Here is a 20,072-nt window from a genome sequence, read left to right on the forward strand (position 1 = left end):
GTTTTGCTTTGTTAAGAGAGTAGACTGGTGTCCATGCCGTGTGTGTGGTACGGACATGGTTCTACTCTCGGTAATCTTTGTATATGTCACTTTTGGACATGCCTTGTAATCTGATTACTGATGATTTATAGGGATGAGGGACCCGCGAACCCTCCACCACCACAGTGTTTCAAAAAAAAAAAGAGGAATAGAATGGAAGATTCATGGTCGATAACCAAGGATCTCCGGGTGGTGCAGCTAGCAATGTCGATCCTTTGATGGATCAAGAGGTAACAATCGAATCTACATCAATAAGCATGATTATGTGTTTTTGATGTGTTATATCTGTAGATCTATGTTAATTGCATGAAATTGGAATCGAATGTATAATCACCTAAATAGATGTGGTTAAGGACCAGTTTGTTTTTCGTGTCTTCCGCTGCGGTAGTCCCAACAGTAATCACATCCATGGAGTGTAAGTTTTCGGTGTTCATAGGCTTTTTCATAGCATCGTCGATGTTGAATTTGAACTTCTCCCCGTGATAGTCCAAACAAATGCTACCATCGCTTACATCAATGATAGTCTTTGCAGTCCGTAGAAATGGCCTTCCCACTAACACTCCACTGGCTTCTCCAGCTTCAGACTCATTCATTCGAATTACATGGAAATCCGCAGGGTATAAGAAATTTTGTACCCTTACAATTATGTTCTCAAGTACTCCTTCAGGGCTGATGCAGGATCTGTTTGCTAGCTGGATCACTACCTTCGTGTCCACTAGACTGACCCCTGTTAATCTCTTATAAAGAAAAAAAGTAGTACATTAATTGATGCCCCCAAATCGCAAATGGCATGCTCGATTTTTACGTCTCCAATAACAATGGGCAGGGTAAATATCCCTCGGTCAGTTCTCTTCGAGGGGAGCATTTTTTTTGGATTACCACGGACTTACTCTCTCCAATGACGATCTTCCCATCTGCCTTGGCGTTGCCAGCTATGAAGTCTTTTATAAATCTCCTGAACTGATGTAATTTTAGTCCCTGCAGGAAGGGTAAGTTGATCTCGACTTTCCCAAACAATTTTGTGATGTCCGTCGGATCCTACTTCTGTCTTTTTACCTCTCCTCTGTAAGGATACGGTTTCATGCGCTTCACTACATTGCTGGTGCCTTCCCCACAATCATCATGTCCATGCTTCTTTACTTCCCCCACAACATCCTCTAGTTCTGGATCTAGAGTTTGTGGCTCGACAACTTGGGGAGGTGTGTCTCTTGACTCCTTTGCTGATATAGGCCATGCCTGGCATCTTCACGGTGGTAGGAAGTCGGCCATCATGTCCACGTATCTCATTTAGTGTTGTGGCCATCTGGGATAGTTGCTTGGTGAGCATATCCATGGCAGCTTTCTGCTCTTGCTAAGCATCTTGCATTTTGTGCACCAAGTCATTGTTGGATTGAATGTTCCTTTGAATAAGTTGTTGAGTTCTCAGCAAGTCCCCCACTACATCGTCAACGTGCCTTGGCCATCACCCCGCGTTCATTCCTGACGGTTGGCTCGATGAAGACCCTTGCCCTAGGTGAAAATTTCCATGAGGAGATTGGTTCCCTTGCTGCTGCGATTGGGGGTTCTGGTTGTTGTTTTGATACCCTCTTTGATGTAGAGGGACATAGGAAACCATTTGATTATTCTAATTCATGTTCTGCCAGTTTGAACGGTCCCTGTCCTCTGTTGTTGTTCCATTGATTCTGACCTTCTTGGTTGCAATTTTCCCAATAATGTTGCCCTTCCGGCTGTTGTGGATAACTAATAGCAGGTGGCTGTTGATATCCAATGGCTGGCGGCTGCTGATACGTGACTGCCACTGGTGGTTGCTGAGCTGTGTTGGGATCAGACCACCTGAAATTCAGATGGTCTCGCCATGGAGCATCCCTAATTTCCACTGATTCCAGTTGGGATTCTGGTTCCAGTCCCTGCCGCATTTACTTGCGCTTGAAACTCTTGGTCTCCAGGAGGTTCATAACTAGGATAATTTTCCTCCAAACTTGTTGCGGCACTTGCCTTCTCAACCGGAAGAGTCTGTGCATTTTTCTCTAAAGCGGCTAGTATGGCCTTTTCAAATTTGTCCATTTGGGCGTCAATCATGTCCTCAGTTGTATCCACCGTGGTATTCGCTGCCACCTGCCTCATTATTAGAGCTCGGAGTGGATCATAGGCTCTTTTGGCATTCACCAGCCTTTCTAGTACTCTTTTGGCTTCACTTACCTTCAGCTTTGAGAAATCTCCTCCGCTGGAGGAAAATATTGGATCCTGCTATCCGGAGTCATCTCTTCATAGAAGCTGTTAAAAATCTCTACCTCCTCCATGTGATTGTTCGGGCAGTCATCCAACATTCCCTTGAATCTATTCTAGAACTGAGTCAACGGTTCATCGCAATCCTAGTAAGCTCGTTGGATTTCCTTCTTCATCGCATTCATCTGTGTAGAAGTGAAGAAATAGTCTAGGAATTGAGACTTGAAGTCGGCCCACGTTCTGATGCAATTGGATGGTAACCTCATGAACCAAGTGTCAACTTCCGATCTTAGGGTGAAAGGTATCACCCTAAGTCTGTAATTTTCTTCATTTGTCCCTGCAGGACGTTTTTGGATTCCACAAATCTTGCAGAACTCATTCAAGAAGGTATATGGGTTCTCAGTTGGTCTCCCAGCATATTGAGGTAGAGTGGAAAATATATTGTTTTTTACATCGATGTTCGCCTGCCCTGTAGTAACCACTATTGCCCGAGCTGGTTCCAGGGAGATGGGCGTTAAGAGACCCAATTTCCGGATCGTTATCCACCACTTCAGCCATCCTGGCTGGTCTTTCTTCTGTAACAGGGTCCTCTTTACTCTCAGCGAACGGATTCTGATCTTCTTCTCCTTCTAAGCTGGTATACGATGGCTCCCCTGTGTTCAGTCCAGACCTAGTAGTGACCGGGTTGGCTGTTTCTCTGATCCTCCAGTTGGATTCTGTATCTCTCCAGTAAGTGGGATTATTCCAGTGCCTAAAGTTCAGCCCCTGTTCATAAACTCCAAAAGAAAGAGGAAAAGAAATAATCAAAATTATGTACGCCAAATATCTCAAACACAAATATACATAACGCCATCCATCCCCATCAACGGAGCCATTTTGATTGCTCAAATTTTTCCTTTGCACTCACAATTCACAAGTAAATTAAAACACGTAGGGCACACAACCCGATCAAGTCAAACGACAACCTGTTCAAGCTGGATAACTACTACTGGTCGCTGGGTGTGAACAAGAGATGCGGAAAGAGCATTCAAGACCTTAACCCACCATACTATTAAACTAGTAAGGGGAAGTAAGGGTCGAATCCCTCAGAGATGGATGCGGTTGGAGTTGGGAATCAGAATCTGGAAGGTTGGCTGCAGTCACACTTTACTTTGGGGTTAAGTTTAAACTAAGGGGGAAAGTAATCAACTAACTAGAGACATTTTAGACTAAGGAAATCGACTTGATAAACTAAGCTAAGAATAAAAGGTACGCGGGACCACAGACATAGACGCATGCACTATGCAAAATGTTGTAAACAACTAAAAGGTGACAGAGACTGCGGTTTTAACTAACGCCTTTCTACTTCTTCTCTAAGCAACTAGATGAAAATGAATAACACAAATCTGAAACAGAGCTCAAGCGTAAAAAATTGAAAGCGAACAAAGAGAACGCAGATTCATAAGAAATTCACGTAAATGAAAGCAGATCTAAGCTAATTAAACTAATTTCATGCAAGTTTACAAAGGGAAATGTAGATCTACTTACCGGAAAGCATAAATAGAGCAGACCCAAAGCAAAGCAAATAAAGGCGAAAACACTAGATCCAACAAAGCTTGAACTAAACACTCCATTTCATTAGAAGATCTTTACTAAAACGACGAAAACAAAATTCTAGCGCAAATAAACGACAACGAAAAGGAAACAAGAGCATCAACTAGAAACAAACATGATGAAATAGCTAAACTATGAAAGCGATGAACAAAAAACAAAATGTAAATTGTTTAACCCTTTGGGCACTACAAAAACTTCGAGCTAAGATGACTTCTACGTAGATCCAGTCTCGTCTCCCTGGATGAGGAAGAAGAGATGAAGACTTGAAGGTGAAACAGTGACTCCCTAACAGCTAGCTACTTCTACTCCATACTAAGAAAACTAGGTGAATTTGAGGTGACTGAAGATGGTGAGTGATCATGAGTCTGTATGACAGTCGCCCTTTCCGCTCTCGTCTTCTTCTTCTTTAAAGTTGTGTCGTCGCAAACTGCTCAAGTTGGGCAATCGACCAAATCAGGCCAGCCTATTTCTGCCTATTTCACCTACAAAAATGCGGGTGAGTGGATCTGGTAAAAGCTGAACACGCTCACTAATACTATTTGATTAGTATAGGGAAGTAAGGATCGATCCTACAGAGATGAGGCATTGTGATATGTTTGTATGATACGGCTTGGGGCTTGGCTGTTTCCACGCTTTACTTTGGGGGTAGGTTAAGTTTAACTACGGGTTGGAAAAGAGAAGACTAAACTGAACAACTAAACTACCTAACTGATCAACTCAGAAAACATTACTATAAAAATACAAACAGAATAAACGGGGTTATCAGGCCCCTGCAGAAAGGTACGAAAAGCAAAACAACTTTAACAGAATCGTCTTCCTCAACAGATCAGCGTAAAGGAAACAGAGCAGCAACAGATCTGAAAAGCTGAAGAAGACGAGACAAAAGAAAACACATAAAACTTAAAATTACTTCTACGATCTAAGCTAAGGCGACGTATAAAGAAGAACAGCGACTAAAGCATGCAGAAACGAAAAGAAAACACCTAGATCTAAACTATAAACACTCAAACGGGAAACAGCAAATCTAAGCTAAGACTCACATAAAACATGAAAACGAAAATAGATCTAAAACATTAAAATTTAAAACAAGCATGAAGCTAAGAAAACAAAGACAGAACTTGGATTAAACTAAGATAAAAACATAAAAGAGAGTCGATTACATGAAAATATAGCAGAACTAAGCTAGGAAAGCAGGAAATTGTTTCATCACCCCTTCTCGGAGTGGGATTACAGAAAAGAAATGGAGATGTGCGAGAAACAGCAATTGAATCAGCTAACTACCAACTATTTAAATGGAACCAAGTATGTGCGATGAACTGAAAAGCGAGGAATTGAAGAGAATTTTGATTTTAGCTCTAGAAGAGAGCTAGAAATCCTACCTACTCTAAAGAGAACCCCCATAAACTACTAAGCAAGAAAGGAAAATGGGGAACTCCCTTCTCTTAGTGTGCAAGGCTCCTTTATATAGGGAGGTGTAGAGTTCCGTCAAAAAAACTAACGGTCAATGCTAATTGCACAGTGGCATGACCGTTAGTTTTTTTATGAAACCGTAAAAAGTGGATCACTCCAATAAGGATTTTATTTGTTATGGTCCTGTTTTTGAAAAAATAAATATTTCGTATTTTGGTTATATGTTTAGGACCAAAATTAACCATTACAATAAACATTATTAAATCATTATGAGTGATGGCATTTGGATGTCTTTGTTGTCCTTGACACCTTACCCAAATTATTGTTTTTTTTTTTATCGTAAACGCCCATAGTGGGCGGGGGGTTTCGGCAGACCCCCAACCCGTAAATAAATCAAAATATAACATTCCAATACATAATCCTAGCCCAAAAGTGACCAGTATCTAAAACAAGAACATGAAGGAGAAATAAGTTGGAGCTCCCACAAGTCGGGATACTCCAAGCTATCAATACTAAACTAGTAGCCAAATGAACAAAAGGAAGAAATAAACAAAGCAAAACTATCAAACAGTCATAATTAGTCCACATCTCTGCGTCGAAAACGGAAGTTAGGATATCCCAGCTGGTCCATCCTAATAAGCGCCTTCAGGTATCGAGGCGCAGAGACAGAATCGTAATATGTCATAGTAGGGGTCTGTGATGGAACCGGCAGCGGAAGCGGGTGCATAAATAACAATCACATAATAATCAGATCTATTTAGCAGATTATTTAGACAAAAGCTATTAGCGTAATTATCACATGTATCATGCTCATAACTTGAATTAATCATGCTTTAAGAATATTGAAAACCTAAAACATGCTTTTCTACGGAGCAGGAAAAATACCTAATTAATTCTCCAAAGAATTGAAGATGGCTAGCTACTTCTCCACGTGATGCTTTGAGTACTAAACCACAAATCTTCTCTCTGGTTCCCGAACTGTATCCCAATATCAGTGTGGGCTGATCTTACTAGAATACTAGGACTTAAATAAAGAAGACAGAAGAAATCCTTTTTGGAATAGGAGAGGAATTCGAAAATTACACTAATCTGAATTGTGTTCTTTCTGTCTCCTTTATTCTCCTATTTATATTAAGTTCCTTTTGGGCCCAGATAGGGATCTATGGAAGGTTTTGGATATGGGCTCATCCAATTTACTTTTTACTAATTAAATTGAACCCACAATTTAATATAAGTTATAATTGGAATATTACGAGCAGCCACTACAGAAGTAATATTGAACTCACCCCATCCAAATCCGAAATTACAAGTAATCCGGGTTTCCGTTTAACTTTCATTTCCCGTGCTTAAGATTAAAATGTCCATTAATTAATTAATGTCTGCTATTGACTTAATTAATTAACTTCTTATTAATTCCAAGAGTGGACTTAGCATGAAACACTTGTTTATTATTCATAGAGTAATCACACTCCAACTAGCTAGGTTCCGAATAATAAAAACTCGTTTCGCGCTCCTCTTGAGGACATTATCAAACGAGACTCAGCTCGTGCACGATTCAATATAATAGCAATCCTAGCACTGCTAGATATCGATCACCACTACCCAATATATCAGGATCATTGGGTTACGAAAAACCCGCACCATTTGATAAGTCAAAGTAATGCATAATCAATACCGTATGCTCAATGCTAACCTACATTGATTAAGAAATAAATATTTATCAAGACCTCGCCTTTCAGTAGATAGCCTAAGGCAAGTCTTGCTGTTAGATCCGTTCAGTGCTATACCACACCAATGTCATCTTATTTCAGTAAGGCTTAGAAATATGCGGACTGACATTGCAACCTTTCTCGATGGGTAGTCAAATTCCATCTAGGTTGTGAAATTCATCTTTTTCTTTGTTTAGAACTGACCGTATTACCTTAAAGTGGACGACGCCCACAACCGGTCTACTAAAACAAAAGACTTAGACTTTGTTAAGTTAACTTATACATTTAAACATGCATTAACATCCATTAAATGTAAAACATAACAACATTATGACAAAAATAATCTGTTTTATTTATTGGAAAATAAAATAAGAGTTTTACAGTATTCAATCACTCGAAACGTGATTTCTAGTATACAAACTCTAACAATCTCCCACTTATACTCAAAACACTTTCGAGTATACAAAAAAAAATCCTAACGTCTAATATTCTCCCACTTATACTGAAAGCGGATTGAGGTCTTGAATTAGTCGAACTCCCATTCCTTCAACATGGCTTTCATACGGCTTTACCGCTAATGCCTTCGTGAAAGGATCTGCCAGGTTGTTCTCTGACTCAATCTTGCCCACTTGTATGTCTCCTCTCTGCACTATATCTCGAATGATATGATACTTCCTCTCTATGTGCTTGCTCGCCTTATGAGCCCGCGGTTCCCTCGAATTTGCCACAGCACCAGAATTATCGCAATAAATGGTGATGCTCTTGGGCATATTCGCGACCACTCCTAAGTCCAGAAGGAAGTTCTTAAGCCATACAGCCTCTTTTGCAGCCTCCGAAGCGGCCACATATTCGGCTTCCATGGTAGAGTCTGCAATGCATTTCTGCTTTACACTCTTCCAAATTACGGCTCCACCTCCTAAGGTAAACACATATCCGGAAGTTGATTTCCTCGAATCTACATCAGATTGAAAATCTGAATCTGTATATCCTAAAGGACAGAGCTCGGCTGCATTGTAAACTAGAACATAGTCCTTAGTCCGATTAAGGTACTTGAGTATGTTCTTTACGGCAGTCCAATATCCTTGGCCGGGATTAGATTGATATCTTGCTACCATGCCAACAGCAAAGCAGATATCGGGTCTAGTACAAAGCATAGCATACATGAGACTACCAACTGCCGAGGCATATGGTATTCTTCTCATCTCTGCTATCTCAGATGCTGTCTTAGGACACATCTCTTGAGATAAATGGATGCCATGTCTAAAAGGTAGAAAACCTTTCTTGGCATCTTGCATGCTAAATCGTCTAAGTACTGTTTCGATGTAAAATTCTTGGGATAAGCACAACATTCTCTTAGCTCGGTTCCTAAGAACCTTGATACCGAGAATGTGTCCCGCTTCACCCATATCTTTCATCTCGAACTGGCTGGACAACCAAGTTCGCACTGATGACAACATCTTTTTATTGTTTCCAATTAGAAGAATGTCATCTACATACAAAACTAAGAACACAACATTTCCTTTTTCAACCTTCTTATACACACAGCTTTCATTAGGGCATTTTTCGAATCCAAACTTTTGAACTGTTTGATCGAAACACTGGTTCCATGATCTAGATGCTTGCTTGAGGCCATAAATGGCCTTCTTAAGCTTCCAAACCATGTGTTCCTTGCCTTTTACCACATAGCCTTCGGGTTGTTCCATGTAGATGGTCTCCTCAAGACTCCCGTTTAAAAACGCAATCTTAACGTCCATCTGCCATACTTCCCAATCCATGTAAGCTGCTATAGACAAAAGTATACGGATCGATTTGAGCATGGCCACTGGGGAGAAGGTCTCATCGTAATCGATGCCTTCCTTTTGTGTATACCCCTTAGCCACTAGTCTTGCCTTGAAGACTTTAACTCTTCCATCGGGTCCACGTTTACGTTTGTATATCCACTTGCTCCCAATGGCAGTACAGCCTTCGGGTAGGACAGACAAAACGTAGACGTCTTTGTCTACCATTGATTGTAGTTCCGAATCCATTGCTTTCACCCATTCGCAATGATCGACATCTGCCTGCGCCTCTGCAAAATTCCAGGGGTCAAGTACATTGCTGTCCGAGGAGTGATCCTTGTACTCACCCAAACCAATGTATCTATCGGGCTCATGAGAGACCCTCCCACTGCGGCGCGGCACTACAATATTTGGAGTATCAGTTGAAATTTCTGGAATTGTTGTCACTCTAGGTGATTGTTCTTGGTTAATGGAAGTTGTGACTTGAGTTAGCTCTTCAAGAGCTATCTCACTGCTGGACTTATGATTCATTACATAGTCTTCCTCTAAGAATGTGGCATGAGTGCTCACAATCACTTTCTGATCTCTGAGACTATAGAATTCATAAGCTTTCGTTCCTCTAGGGTATCCTATAAACACACAAACCTCAGTCCTAGATTCCAGCTTAGTTGGATCCTTTTCCAATACATGAGCCGGACACCCCCATATTCTGAGATGTTCCAGATTGGGCTTACGCCCATTCCACAACTCATATGGGGTAGTAGGAACTGATTTAGAAGGTAAGTTGTCTAAAAGATAGTTTGCTGAAAGCAAAGCGTGACCCCAAAACGAAACAGGTAACCGTGCATAACTCATCATCGATCGGACCATATTCAATAAGGTCCTATTCCTTCTTTCAGCCACGCCATTCTGCTGGGGTGTGCCTGGCGCAGTCGTTTGGGATTCAATCCCAGCTACTGATAAATAGTCCAAAAACTCGGCACTTAGGTACTCGCCTCCGCGATCAGATCGCAGGCATTTTATACTCTTTCCATGATGCGTCTCTACTTTAGACTTAAACTCCTTGAACTTGTCAAAAGTTTCAGACTTGTAGCGCATCAAATAGACGTATCCGATTTTCGAGTAGTCATCTGTAAAGGTGACGAAATATCGAAAACCGCCCCTTGCCTCGGTTGACATTGGTCCACACACATCAGTATGAATGAGCTCAAGTACTTCCTTGGCCCTATTTCCCTTTGACCTAAAGGTCTCTTAGTCATCTTGCCTTCGAGACAGGATTCACACTTTGAAAATGGTTCCTTCTCAAGACCTTTGATAAGATCTTGATCAACCATCGCATGAATTCTTCTTTCGTTGGCATGGCCAAGTCTAAGGTGCCATAAGTACGTTTCATTCATTGAAGTTGAAGGTTCTTTTCTTTTCTTAGAAATTTTTGATGCATTATTGAGTTCTGATTTACGTTGATTAAATTGTGTAGAAGTGATTGTGTACAGATTATTTTCCATGATACCACGACAGATATAAGAACCATCTTTCTTAATAACGCAATTGTCATTAAAAGAAATCGAATATCCATCAAAAGACAATTTAGAAACTGAAATTAAATTTCTTCTAAAAGAAGGTATCAACAAAACATTCTTCAAAATCAAAAATCTATCACTAGAAAAACGTAAATAAACGTCTCCCACTGCAACGGCCGCCACTTTCGTAGCGTCGCCCAGCTGGACTTCGATCTCACGATCATGTAGCCGTCTTGTCACCTGCATTAAGTCAGGATCAAAACATATATGATCAGTTGCTCCAGTATCAATAACCCAAGTATGAGTAGATGTCGAAGCCAAACATGACTCGACTACTAGAGCATGGTGCATACCTGTAGCCTTGCCCTTTTTAGGACAGTCTGGCTTCCAATGACCTTTCTCTCCACATTTGAAACACTTTCCAGTTTGCTTCTTGTCACCCCGCTGTTTCTTCTTTCCCTTAGCATTCTTAGCTGCCACTGGGTTCGGTGCCTTTTTCTTTCCTCTTCTAGGCTTAGAGCCAGAGGAATTAGGCGCCAAACTCAACATGGCCACCTTAGCTTGAACCATGAGGTCCTCCGCCGACTGAAGTTCAGTCAGCAGCTCTGCCAAAGTGTAATTCCGCTTGTTCATCTCGAAGTTGAGCTTGAACTGTTGGAAGCTAGGGGGAAGACTCTGAAGGATAATAGTAACCTGGGACTCGGGATCGATCGTCCCTCCCAATACCTCAATTTGGTTGAGGTGACTCATCATCTCGAGGACGTGTTGCCTCACAAACGAGCCTTCCTTCATAGACTTCGTCATGATACTCAGAAAAGCTTGAGACTTAGCCGTTCGATTCTGAGTACCAAAAAGATTTGCGAGATTTGTCATGATCTCGGCGGCAGTTTCCATGGCAGAATGCTGATGCTTGAGTACTGATGACATAGAAGCCAACATATAGCACTTAGCCATCTCATTCGCCTTATGCCACCGTCTATGCGCATCTCGCAATGCTTGCGCGGCATTAGCTGCCGGCACAGCTGGGCGTGGAGTAGTGAGCACGAACTTGTACTCTTCGGCTGTGAGAACGATATCCAAGTTTTGTTTCCATTCGATGTAATTTTGGCCTTCGAGTTTGTTTTCTTTGAGAATGGCAGAAAGAGGATTAAAAGACATCTTGACGGATTTTATTGCACTGCAAACAGAAGATTTTACTATTTGTCATAAACTTATGTAAGGAAATTGAGTAGATTAACCATAAAACTTTTCAAAATCTTACAACAGCCAAATTAATAAATTGTATCCTCCTCTGGAGGTTAATACGCATTAAAATTTTGACAATTTACTGGTCACAACACCGACAAATCAATAGCTTCCTCCTCTGGAGGTCGACATATCTAATGCTGCCTAAGCACGACCATCAGGTTTAACATTACAGAATTTTATTTCTACAACACACTCCCATAACAATGTTCATGTGTTGATAACAAAACCAAGCTATCTCATAAATTCTGATTGAACCCTGAAACTCGTAGTTCCTTAGGATTATTGTCCCTACTCTGTAGGTGGCGATAATATTAGGAACCACTTTCTAGTTCATTCTATTTATTACTTGAGAAGTCCGCCCTTATGAACTTACTGTTTTCGTAGGATTATTGTCCCTACTCTGTAGGTGGCGATAATATTAGAAAATCAGCTTCACAAAATTTGGCAGTCCAACCGATGGAGACCATATATAAACTATAAGTTCATAATTATCGCTTAGACATTTGGGTTATGGTTTTAATTAATTATCCTTTAGCCTTAAGGCAGATTAAGACTAATTAAATTCTGTTGGTATTTAATTTACTGGATAATTAAATCTTTTATTATCTTTAATATCTTAGTTTAGGAATTATTGTTCTAGAATTTAATTCTTATTCATGTCATACTATAAGATATATCTAAAATAAAGTACATTATTTATAATCTTAATTAGACATGAAAAATTAAATTCATATAATTTCCAAGTTCAAGATTAGGAAGAAAATTAAAATATATTATTTAATGTAATCTTATATATCTATCTTATTATAGATTCTAGATATATTATATTTAGGAAACTATTAAATTATTCTCATCTATATCATCTAGGATATAAAATATTCATAGATATAGAAAATAATCCAAATATTCCTAAAATCTAGGGAAATCTTCCCAAAATATTTTATTTCATTAAATAATATTATTTTTAATGATTTCTATTAATTTAGGAATTAAATAATCATTGAAATAATCTTTCGTCAATATCTTGTGATTCGAGGTTGGCACGAATCTACACGACGAAGATTTGAAGATATCCTCCCGGAGACGCTCGCCGGAGTGGCGAATTCGCCGCCCGACCGCCGCCGGCAGGCACGCGCACTAGGCGCGCCGCTTCCTTCCCGTATCGCGGTGTCGCCGCGACACCCTCCGTCGTCAACCAGCCGCGCAGCTTAGCCCGCGCGACTCCGGCATTCTCCCACTTCTCCGGCGAGGCTCGTACGAACCAGCAGCCATCGCTGGATGCGCGGCTGCTCTCGGTCCAGCGCCACCGATCGAGGGCGACTAGGGTTTTGGGTTTGGGTTAGGGTTCTTGGCGTCTCGGCAGCTCTCGGACGAGCCGCCGCCCCTGTCATCACCTCCCGTCGCAGCAGGTTGCCGGCTAGGGCTCGCGGTCTCGACCGGCGGCGCGCGCGAGCCCTCGCTCGCATGCGCGTCGCCACGTGATCGCAACCCCTCGGCACTCGATGCGCGTCGGTGAGCTTGATGTGAGCCGGCTAGGGTTTGATCGGTTTCGCCGGCGGCGCGCGCGAGCCCTTGCTCGCCGGCGCGTCGCCCGATGCCCGGCACCCTCGACTCCCACTCAATTCGACAACCCTATCTCCGATCACACGTAGCGTGATTCGTCCCGGCGCAAGCGCCGACGAATCACACATCTCGCACGTTCGAATAATTCAAGTTCTATGATTCGAATGTTCTTGAGTTCAACATGCATAAACATAAACAATAAAACAAGAACATGCTTCGTAATCAAATAAGACATGCATACATGAATTTCGTGAAATTTAAATCCAAATAATCAGAGCCAAAGACTGGCTCTGATACCAATTGATGGAACCGGCAGCGGAAGCGGGTGCATAAATAACAATCACATAATAATCAGATCTATTTAGCAGATTATTTAGACAAAAGCTATTCGCGTAATTATCACATGTATCATGCTCATAACTTGAATTAATCATGCTTTAAGAATATTGAAAACCTAAAACATGCTTTTCTACGGAGCAGGAAAAATACCTAATTAATTCTCCAAAGAATTGAAGATGGCTAGCTACTTCTCCACGTGATGCTTTGAGTACTAAACCACAAATCTTCTCTCTGGTTCCCGAACTGTATCCCAATATCAGTGTGGGCTGATCTTACTAGAATACTAGGACTTAAATAAAGAAGACAGAAGAAATCCTTTTTGGAATAGGAGAGGAATTCGAAAATCTCTACAGCTTGGAGCTATAATTTTCGAAAATTACACTAATCTGAATTGTGTTCTTTCTGTCTCCTTTATTCTCCTATTTATATTAAGTTCCTTTTGGGCCCAGACAGGGATCTATGGAAGGTTTTGGATATGGGCTCATCCAATTTACTTTTTACTAATTAAATTGAACCCACAATTTAATATAAGTTATAATTGGAATATTACGAGCAGCCACTACAGAAGTAATATTGAACTCTCCCCATCCAAATCCGAAATTACAAGTAATCCGGGTTTCCGTTTAACTTTCATTTCCCGTGCTTAAGATTAAAATGTCCATTAATTAATTAATGTCTGCTATTGACTTAATTAATTAACTTCTTATTAATTCCAAGAGTGGACTTAGCATGAAACACTTATTTATTATTCATAGAGTAATCACACTCCAACTAGCTAGGTTCCGAATAATAAAAACTCGTTTCGCGCTCCTCTTGAGGACATTATCAAACGAGACTCAGCTCGTGCACGATTCAATATAATAGCAATCCTAGCACCGCTAGATATCGATCACCACTACCCAATATATCAGGATCATTGGGTTACGAAAAACCCGCACCATTTGATAAGTCAAAGTAGTGCATAATCAATACCGTATGCTCAATGCTAACCTACATTGATTAAGAAATAAATATTTATCAAGACCTCGCCTTTCAGTAGATAGCCTAAGGCAAGTCTTGCTGTTAGATCCGTTCAGTGCTATACCACACCAATGTCATCTTATTTCAGTAAGGCTTAGAAATATGCGGACTGACATTGCAACCTTTCTCGATGGGTAGTCAAATTCCATCTAGGTTGTGAAATTCATCTTTTTCTTTGTTTAGAACTGACCGTATTACCTTAAAGTGCACGACGCCCACAACCGGTCTACTAAAACAAAAGACTTAGACTTTGTTAAGTTAACTTATACATTTAAACATGCATTAACATCCATTAAATGTAAAACATAACAACATTATGACAAAAATAATCTGTTTTATTTATTGGAAAATAAAATAAGAGTTTTACAGTATTCAATCACTCGAAACGTGATTTCTAGTATACAAACTCTAACGGTCTGAACCCCCCTACCTTACCCAAATTATTGTTCATGTAGGTAGTCGTGCTCCTCTTTTCTTCTTTTCTTTATAAGAATATCTCAACTCTTATTTTGCAGGTGCAACTCCATTGATTAATATTTTCCGTGTCTGTATCATTCATCTTCACTTTGATCCTCCGATAGTACATCTGTTGGTTGTAATTCGTAGTAGTATGGTTATATGGTTATCCACTTATCGTGAATTTATTATTATAATCAACAGAGTCCCACATTGTTTGAAATTAGTTCTAAATAAAATCATTGAATATAATGTATACATGATTTAGACATCGGGGAAGGGGAAAAAGTACCACCTCAACTTCACCAATATATAAAGTGATGCATCAACAACAACTTGTATTGCATAAGGTGATGGATGTAGATGTGTTACTTGATATCTTGGTAAAATTGGGTTGGTCCTCCTTCTCCTCATCCAATCTCCAAATCTATGTGTACACTGTCTCTTAGGAGTCTAATAAAAGCCATTTGCAAACAATGACATATTTAATTGATTCTAATCATTAAACCATGTAATTGATTTTAACCATTGTCTCTAAATATAGAGTGACGCATCAACAACAATTGCATAAGGTTATGGATGTGGATGTGTTAATTGATACCTTGGTAAAATTGGGTTGGTCCTTCTTCTCCTCATCCAATCTCCAAATCTATGTGTTCATTGTCTCCTGGGAGTTTAATACAAGCCATTTGCAAACAATGACATATTTAATTGATTCTAACCATTAAACCCAGGTAATTGAATAGCCATACTATTTTGAAATAGAGCCAACAAATGCATTGTGGGATGATCAAAGTGAAGAAAAAGATACAACCATATAAAGATTGAATCAATACAAACACACCAGCAGAATGCAAGGTGAAGAAATTCTATAAGAAAAGAAGAAAAAAGGAGCATCACAACCTACACGATCAGTAATTTGGGCAAGGTGTCAACGACATCAAAGGAATCCCATATGCCATCACCCACAAATTATATTAGAATGTTCATTACTAACGTCAAATTAAATGATCCATACCATATTGGTTTGTATAAAGTGATTCAGATATAATGTTTATAATTCCAATTTCTGAATGGTCTTTTCGGAAGAAAGTTTATCAATACGCAAAATGATGTAAAGATGATTGAAACACACGCAAGACTATATGAAGTTTGGGGAGAATTCTTTTTGATGAAAAAGTAGACGATAAGCCACATACAAATGCAACAGAATTAGTTATTTATATTGGTGGATGTACCATGATGTGACAACGCTCGTCATCGTGCAGATCCTACTGCGGTAAATCCCGAAACTCAATCCATCTCACCACACTCAAATTTTGATAGTTGACAACAAAAAATGAGAGCGGAGGGAACCGAAGCCGAAATCTCCTTAGTTCAAGCCAATTCGTTCCCAATCTACAAAGGTACGTCACATACCCAACATCAATTCCCCTCTGCAATTGCCTCAATTTTTGAATCTCATGAAATCTAAAATCAATCTCTAATCAGAGAACCGAAGCAACTGAATTAAGAAATTGGCTTAAACAAATCAAGATCGTACCTTTAATATGGGGAAACATGGCTAATCGGGGTGGATCAAGGCCGCCAGTGAGCCGACAAAGGGAGCAGCGGCGGTGACCGGTAGATTGGTGCGAGACGACGGACTCTAATTTCTATGCACTTTTGTGTTGATTTTGAGAGGGCTGGCTGATCTCTTTGTTTGAGTTCATATTGGGTGTATTCTTAAAAAAAATGTGACAAAGAGAGAGAAGCAGTAGGTCTGAGTAATTTTGGGAAAGGGAGTTTTGGCTGCTTATTTATTTTGTTTAATGCCTCTGTGTTATTAATGATGGGTTCAAAATGGAAGTGGAAAGGGGTACATGTAATTTTGGAAAAGGGAACTTTTTATTTTATTTATTATACAAATTCTTTTAATAATTGATGATTTTTTTAAATTAGTAGTGGAGGAGTATATGTGTACATATAGGGCGTGTTCAGTTTGTAAGATTGTATCCTGGATTAAATTTGTAGTGTGTTTGGTTCATGAGATTCAATACCACAATTCAATCTTAGATGGATAATCATGGGATAATTAGTCATCGCTAATCCCTTATGACTAAAATAATCTCACAACTCAATCCTAGATTGAATCTTAGTATTATTTTATCTAGGAAACCGAACACCACCATAGTGTTGAATGGGAGTTTTTTTGTATTGTTTATGTCTCATGGTATTTAGTTAGTATATTAAATTGGTATGTGTTAAAAAGGGAGTTTTCGCGCGAAATTATTGAGAATCGAAGTCTTAGGATGCATGCATCTTATTTATCGGCTTTATTTCTGTTTTGATCTACGTTTTATTTAAATTTAAAAGGTGAATCATCGCAAACGAGCCGAGATTGCAAGGGAAAGAATATAATTTTTGATTAAGCACTTGAGGTGGGCTTTCTATTAAATAAGGACAATATCCTAACTATTTTACTGATGAGAAGGAAACGTGAATATGTTTATCATGCCGTATTTTGATTTTAACATGCCTATCTAAAATGGCCTTACCATTTATTAATTAAATCGAAATCGGATCCTTGTAGGGCCCGCAAACCATACTTGGATTAGTGTACACCTATGGTACACGGTGTGCCAGCGTACAGGTTGGCCGGTTTAGTGCCTTGGATTGTGGCCACATTCCATGTCATGTATGTCTGAATATGGTTAACGTCTATGGGAAATTGGTCGGCCAACCGCAATTTTTGAATGATGACATATTTTGGTCTCGGGCCTTTCTAAAGCTAAAACCCCGGGACATGATAAATATTTTTGATAACTGTGTTTTCGGCAAAAGTCTACTAAGTATTTTATAGTACTCAGTCTTCCATGTGTTTTCCTTATCTGCAGGTTGAGCGGCGACGAGCTTGGTAGTGTTGAGTCGAACTTGAATTATTGTTGGATTTTATTTTGAAAGAGCGATCGTGACAATACAAGTTCACTAAATGAATGATGTGTTTTGACCGAATTTTATAAACAAATATTATGATACAACAGATGCTTTAGTATATAAAGACATACACTCATTATTTGTTTAATTTATATATGTGTTCATTTTTCTCTAGTAATTACTATTGATGTAGCGGACGATCTTCATTCGAAACTCTAAGGTACGACAGCCCCATGTTTTCCATTGGTTAAGGTGTGAGTAACGGTGATCATCCCTACTAAAAAGGCTAACCTCACACATTCCAAAAAAATTGTCGTTAATAAACATGGGTAAGCAAAATATATAGTAGGTATCATCCTTCATTAATTTCCGTATTGATTTCAAAGAAGAAGTTGGATGTGCTAAAAGCATAAAAAAAATGGCTGATGAAAGTCGGCAGGATGTGGAAGACCGTGAGCGCATCTTCAAGCGTTGTGACACAAATGGCGATGGGAAAGTATCTTCCACTGAGCTTGGTGAGGCCCTCAAGGCACTCGGTTCAGTATCAGTTGAAGAAGTTAAGCGGATGATGGCTGAGCTGGACACCGATGGGGATGGCTTCATATCATTAGACGAGTTCACAGAGTTCGCAAAGGCCAACAGGGGCTTAATTAGGGATGTTGCCAAGATTTTCTAGACTTTCTTATTTTTATTTTGGTAATGATCTTATTATTATATCAGGGTCGTGAAGTTTGTGGAAGCTACGTGTTAATGAGTGTTAGATGTTGATATGTTTGTATACCCGTGTATCATGAAGGAAGTTTGTTAGTTTGGGAACAATGGTATTTTCTAAAATAGTTTTTCTCTATTGATTAATGTCCAGTTGTAATAGCAGTTATAATGTTCATAAAAAAATCAATGAATTGCACTTTAAAAGATTAGAAATGAAACATACACCTCTCTCGTCTCTTTCCATAACTCTCGACACCCACTCATTCATCCATACGGATGTGGTCTTCATCGATGTGATTAAGAATTCACAAAGAATAAGCTGAAGAACGTGGTTAAAGGTGAGATGGTAATGGGATTAATGATTTTCTTCTTTGAAGTAGACCCTCGATTAACCATTGGCAAAAACTCCAAGAAGCAACCTTTCAAAGTGCTGTGCATTGCAAACATCTTTCGAGAATCCATTTTAACTTGTTGGACTTAGCTATTGGGCCTTTGGTTTAGCTCATTTCAGCCGCTCCCAACTTGGGCATTTTAGTGTACATATCCCAACAATCTCCACCTTGGATATGAAATGATTCAAGTATTGTCTTCCATCATCCTAACTCCACCTTAGTGAGTAACTATGCGTACTAGCTTCAAGCAGTGATTGAACTTCAAAACTGGAAGCGCTTTGGTAAGAGCATCTGCAGTATTAGCCTCGTACCCACCTTCTCAACTTTGATGTCACCTCTTTCAGTGATGTCCTTGATGCTTCCACGTGGTGTCAATGTGTTTTGTCCTTTCATGATGCTCTTGAGCTTGGCGCACTATTACTATGACACGAGATAGTTACTGATACTTGATCCAAACCGAAATCTCCCGCAACTCCCTTTAGCCAAATTCCTTCCATGATAGTTTCAGTCAGTGCGATGTACTCCGCTTCTGTAGTGGATAAAGCCACCCCTGATTGAAGTGTAGACATCCAGCTCACTGCACTTCCAAATAGGTTGAACAATTTGACTTTTACGCAGGGAATAAGCTGATAAAAAGGACATTAGATTAAACAAATGGGAGGTCAGAAAGATGTTTATAAGTGAGGGAAGGGATTACTGCAGAAATTAAGCATTAGTAAGAACTTTAATGGTGTCAATACAGTGATAAATTTGATGACAAAAGAGTAATATAACACAGTAAACATTTATATGAACTCTCTCTTTTCTTGCAAGAAAATTAGTTGTTCAGAGGGAAGGTCAACCAAAGAAAGATTGAACTTACACATTGGCATCATAATGACATTAAAAAAGGTTCTTTCACACTCATAATCAAGTTATACATGAAGATATAATCAAAGTAAAACTATGCATTGCTCTCTATAAAGAATAACTTAAAAATTGGCATCATAAAGTCATATAAAAAAGTTCTTTCACACTAATCATCTAGATAACACTACGCATTGCTCTCTATAAAGAATAAGAATGGAAAGAAGACAATAGTACTGCCCAAAAACCGAGCTGATGACTATGAACTGGAGTAAGTTGTAAATTGTGAAGAGAATGTTGTTGAGA

At 39.5% G+C, this 20,072-nt stretch overlaps 1 long non-coding RNA gene and 1 pseudogene across 9 annotated transcripts; one reads left to right on the forward strand and one right to left on the reverse strand.

Annotated features, from left to right (window-relative positions):
* Positions 1-14,743: 14,743 nt before the first annotated feature.
* On the reverse strand, positions 14,744-16,730 carry LOC125200235 (uncharacterized). 6 transcript variants are annotated; one of them, XR_016130194.1, is made up of 4 exons: positions 16,445-16,730; positions 16,140-16,371; positions 15,197-15,568; positions 14,744-15,031 (listed from the first exon to the last, which is right to left on the reverse strand). It is a non-coding gene; the product is annotated as an uncharacterized LOC125200235 (long non-coding RNA). The 6 variants fall into 6 exon arrangements; XR_016130198.1 differs by having other exon boundaries at positions 15,274-15,568; positions 16,445-16,728; XR_016130197.1 differs by having other exon boundaries at positions 14,746-15,031; positions 15,503-15,568; positions 16,445-16,721.
* On the forward strand, positions 16,176-18,664 carry LOC125187781 (polcalcin Che a 3 pseudogene; annotated as a pseudogene). 3 transcript variants are annotated; one of them, XR_016130191.1, is made up of 3 exons: positions 16,178-16,307; positions 17,474-17,578; positions 17,778-18,664. The product of XR_016130191.1 is annotated as a polcalcin Che a 3 pseudogene, transcript variant X2 (transcript). The 3 variants fall into 3 exon arrangements; XR_016130192.1 differs by having other exon boundaries at positions 17,474-17,533; XR_016130190.1 differs by lacking the exon at positions 17,474-17,578 and having other exon boundaries at positions 16,176-16,307.
* Positions 18,665-20,072: the final 1,408 nt, after the last annotated feature.

The sequence above is a fragment of the Salvia hispanica genome, chromosome 5, assembly GCF_029641045.1.
Source record: "Salvia hispanica isolate PSC_SH4W2 chromosome 5, Shi_PSC_v1, whole genome shotgun sequence".
NCBI lineage: Eukaryota > Viridiplantae > Streptophyta > Magnoliopsida > Lamiales > Lamiaceae > Salvia > Salvia hispanica.